This window comes from Caloenas nicobarica, chromosome 26 (genome assembly GCF_036013445.1).
Source record: "Caloenas nicobarica isolate bCalNic1 chromosome 26, bCalNic1.hap1, whole genome shotgun sequence".
NCBI classification, from domain to species: Eukaryota; Metazoa; Chordata; class Aves; order Columbiformes; family Columbidae; genus Caloenas; species Caloenas nicobarica.
The window spans coordinates 4,595,994-4,601,097 of NC_088270.1; positions in this window are offsets into that span (position 1 = coordinate 4,595,994).

A 5,104-nucleotide genomic window follows, 5' to 3' on the forward strand; every position below is an offset into this window, starting at 1 on the left:
CACTTCATTAATTTGCAAGGATAGAGGCAATTAACAGCACTCCGCTTCGAAAAACCCTAATTGCTTTTCTGCCAAATCTCCTACGGACACGGGTCTCTACTCAGGTAACTCTTCGCACGAGCGGCACCGCGAGGGGATTAGAGCAGCGGGACACGGAGATGCCAGCGGATATTTACGACGGCGGGAAGATAAATAGCAAGGTGACGCAGGTGACGCTTATCCCCCAGCAGCGCTCCATCACCGCAGCCTCGCCGTACCGAGGGCACGATGGTGGCTCCCAAACGTTTGCCGTGATGGATGCTGCGCCGGAGTGACAGTTGCTGGGGCAACCGGCTGCAGAGGGACCCGGCCCTCCCCTCGGATGGGCACCAAAGCAGGTGGGGTGTCCCCACCCCAGGCCAGGTGGGGACAAGCTCATCCATGAGAGAGCAGCTGCAGTTTTAATTGCTTCATAGAGGCCTATGGTTGCATTAATAGGAGCAATATTAGGGATGTGACAAGGGCAGTGACCTCAGTGCTGCAGCAGAGTGCTGGGACCCAGGTCACCCAAATTCACTGCTTATTCTCAACAAAAGCATCTCCCCAACCACAGCTTAACCCAGGGCTCCGCAGTTATGCATCCAGCCCTAGTGCCAGGACCTGACATGAGGCATCTGAGAACACAACACCGCTGGTGTTATCTCTGGAAAAGGGGGTTTCCCTCCCCAAGGGGGGAAACACAGCACAAATACCTTCCTTAGCCCCTGCAAAGCCACGTGGAGAGGCTACAAGGGCACCGCACGTACCCTGCAAGGAGGAACAAGCTGCAATGCCAAACAAGCCAGAGAAGGTCTGGTCCAGCCCAAAATTACCCTTCACATTGCACGCCGCGCAACACACGCACATTTTTCTGCCCATAATCAATGCCACGAACAAACCAGAGTCACCAAAGAGACCTGAGCAGCCTCTCTGTGCCCAGAGCCCCCTGAGCCACACGCCCTGGAGCTCGGGGCAGAATCCCCCCCACCAAAAAAGCCCAAACAATTTCACCCCATTTCAGAACCCCACAAACACAGCCCAGCTGTACTTGGCCAGAAGAACCGCAGGGTCATGGAGCCGGGCAGGAACCGAGGCAGAACAGCCAGAAGGATGGGGGTGGTCCCACCCCCCTATTTAAAGGCTCATGACCCACAGCTGTGGCCCCTCTGAGTTTGGGAGGCTCCAGGTGTTCCTCATCAGGGCTGTTGTGGCTTCTGCATCCCATTCCTGCTAATGGGCATCTCCCGGGAATGCTGTCCCACTTCATCCTCCCCGTCCTCCCAACACAGTGATGTGCTCCACCGCTTAAAATCCCCTTCCCCACTCGAATGCACACTGATTATTTTCCTCCATTAAGAAGCAGTGCCCATGGTTGCAAATCTGCCAGCAGCTCATCCCTCCTGGCCCCTGCGTCCCTTCTCCAGCACCCGTCCATTAGTCCGTCCATCCATCCCTGCATCAGCGTTGCCAAGAGCTCCCTCAAGGACCTCTAAGCCAGGAGCAAACCTGGTGGTGGGGGAAACACATTCACCTGGCCCACAGGAAAATCCCACAGCAGTGTAACGCCGGCATCCTCAGGCACATCAAAGGGATGGGGGCTTGGGGACATCCCCTGGGGATAACCAGGCCAGGGGAGAGGATGACACTCACTGTCCCCCGCCCAGTGCTGCCCAAGCGACAGTGCTGTGGAGCAGGGGGCCATGACCCACAGCCACATGAGCCCCCGCACTGCAACCTGGTCCTCCTGCATCTCCCCCTTGCATTAATCACCTCCAATTAGCCCCGGCAGACAACGAACTGAATGTGCCAGATGTCCTCTGCCCCAACATCCCCCCCGGCTGGTGTTCCCCAAGCGTGGCAGCGACGCAGGGGGACGGAGGAGGAGGACAGAGCGGGGAGGTGGGCTATCACCACTCAACGGGAAAAATGAGCTCCCTATTCCCTCCTCCTCCTCCTCCTCCCCAGTCTCCCCAGGTTGACGCGGGAAGAATAGACCCATTTGCTGGCGGGGCTGAGTAATGTGCTGAGCCGCCCCTCCCCGGCAGTGAGTAATCCTGCCTTTGTCCCCCTCGCCAGCGCGGTGTGAGCAGGGGACATGGTGTTCCCGGCATGGCCCTGCGGCCACCTCAGCCCCCCGCCCCACGTGGGACCCAGGGCAGCATCCCAGAGGTGACAGTTCCACACCGCAGCAAGTTGTGCCCGTGTGGGGACATCTGGGGGACATCTGGGTGACATCTGGGCAGCATCCTCCCTCCAGCTGCGGGTCGGTGTGTCCACAGCATTGGGGCACCCCGGGCTCCCCTCGCCACGATGCCGGACCCCACGAAGCACCAGGTCCATGGAGAAGCACCTCCCCGCTGGGCACCATGGAAACGCGGCTTCTGTGGAAGAAAAAAAAAAAAATCTCCTGTTCTACCTGGTTTTTCTCCTGCTTCCCGAGGAAACACCAGAGGTGTGAAGGGTTTGACCCCAGCACCAGGGGTTGCCAGCAGCTCTTGCCCACAGCTGCCCAGGGAGGGGTTCCTCCCACATCGGTCCCTCCCGGGACACATCTCAGGGTGCACAGGGCCAAGCACCGAGGGATCCCAGAGCATCCCTCCCTCCCCAGTGCTGAGTCACTTGGTGCCAGCGGTACCCAGGCACCAGCACCCACACGGCAGATGGCAAGCCTCTCCCCTGGTGATTTGATTTTTTTGTTTTAATTCTTGGCTGTTATTTTGGTCCACGGCCCCCTTCTCCCTCCCTTCCCCCTGCCATGTCCCTTCGCCACCTTCTCCCGGGAGGAGAGGGCAGATGTGGTGAGCACCAGATTTTTGCATTTCGGTGCCTCCCTGCAGCCCTTGGTGGCTTCCCTGGAGGATGTCACAGGCTGGCAGTGTCCCACATGGGACAGCACAGGCTGCTGCACTGGGGTCCAGCCACCCCGGAGCTTCTCGTGGCATTGACACCTCTACCAGCCGGGGCAGGTGATGCTGGTGTCCCCCAGCTGAGTTCTACACGTTCCTCTTCTGCACATCCAATTTCTCCTCCGCTCCCTTTGCCATGGCTGTGTGTCGCCAAGCCAAGGAAGAAGCATCTCCGCGGCGTTACGAGTTCAGCAGCTCAGCTGTGCCAAGGAACGGAAAAGAAAGAAAGAAAAAAAAAAACACCCAGCGCGAGCAAGACAGACTATAAATAAAAGCTGGAGAAGTGGGAGGCAGCAGCCACAAGGGCTTTCTGAAGCAGCAAGAGAAGCAGGTGCACGTTGGCTCCGGCACTCAATGCCTTCGTGTTTCCCAAAGAAGCCCGGGCATCCCTAATCGCCGGGCGCCGGGTGGGAGCACCGCAGAGCTGGGCTTCCCTCCGTGAGCTGGGGAGGCACAAACCTCCCGAAAGCAAATACTGCATGGAAGGGATGGGAGCATCGCTGAGCCTGGGGGGCAGAGGCAGCTGGGGAAGAAGAAGGGAGGGAATCGAAGGCTCCAGCACTAACACGGCCCCAACAGCTCCAGGTTTAACAGGAGACAGGGGATCTCCCAGCCAAATCTTTCTGCTGGAGTTAATGGTGGATGGAGGGAACTGGCAGAGCTCAAAGCATCTCAGCCTCGGGTGCATCCAAACCAGGATCTCCCCAAAAAGTGTCCCAGCCGTGCGGGAGCGGCAGAGGGATGTGAAATGCCAGCCACCCCTCGGGGGTCACCTGGAGCTGCCGGGGACAGGGACCCCGCGCTCCGCCGGTGCCTGCCAGTGTGCAAGGAGGGGAAAGAAGGGAGGAAGAGAAGGAGACAGATGGGTGGTGATGGAAACATAAGTTAACTCGAAGGAAGCGGAAAAACAGCAGGCAGGGAGCAGATCCCAGCACATATGCTGTGCCGCAGCCAGCCAAGCTCAGGGGGTTCCTTTTTGTCCCTGTTCCCTGTCCCCACGGAGGGGCTCGAGCCACGTGGGGAGGGTGGCAGCAGGAGGGGGGCAAAGGCTTGAGGTTTGGGGCAGAAAAGTGGGCGTGCAGCCCCGAGTGGCTGGGACGAGAGCTCAGGGGCAGCTCATGGCCACGGGGCATTGTGGAAGCCGAAAGCAAAATGCGAGCAAATCCACAGAAGAAATGTCCGTCAGATGGACAGGACTCGAGCCTGGGAATCACGGACCGATTCCCTGTGGCAGCTGGGGTGGCTTTGGCCAGGGAGAGACGGGAATAAAACCAAACCAAAGCCAAAGTAGGGAAGCTGAGACCCTCAAAAGTCCTTGAGCCCTGCGGCACCGCTGGTCACCGGGTATCCCAGTGCTGACCCAGCATCACTGGCGGCTCCGGCCACCCCACCCCAGCAGGAGGGGGACCCCAGCCACCCTGCATCGCCCCCACTGCCCACAGCAATGCGGCGGGGGCCTCCTGCTGCCGCAGCCCCCGACTCGCCCGGAATAACAAGCAGGCAGAGGCACGGAGCTGCCGGGAGCATCTCTCCAGCGACGTTCAGCCGGGTGCTAATGAGCGCCAGGCTCTCCGATCCGCTTGGCGAATGTCACGACCCAGATTAATTGCACAAAAAAAAGACACCCAAAGGCTGCTAATAAAAGAAAAAAATGGAGAAAGGAAAATAAAAATAAAATAAAAACAACACGAACCTACAACAAGCCCTGCACAGTAGGCAGCACATCCCCCTTTGCATCCTGGCCCGGAAAGCCTGGCCCGCGGCAGGAATGCGTGTCGGGGCGGCGGGCCAGCCCGCGCCGTGGGCGCACACAGCCGCCCTTGTTCCCCGCTCCCCGGCGGAGGGTCAGCGCCGCCGGCCGGCCTCGCCGCACAAGGGGAAGCCTGTTTGGAGGCAGCCGCGCTCCCCGGAGGGATGCACACGCCTTCCCGGTGGCTGCCAGCATGGCCGGATGCTGCCGCGGGACCCCGTGGCCTGGCGCTGCCCCCCCAGTGCCTCTCACTGCCCGCGCGGGAAACTGAGGCAGCGGGAGGGACTGAGCACTTCAAGGGACACGGCAGCTTCACGGAGAGCTTTTTTAATGTCACCCAGAGCCCTTGCTGGCACAGGGCATTGTGAGCAGGTGGCCTTTGCATTTTCATGTGAGACCTTCCTCCTGAGAGCATCCTTCCTCCTCCGAG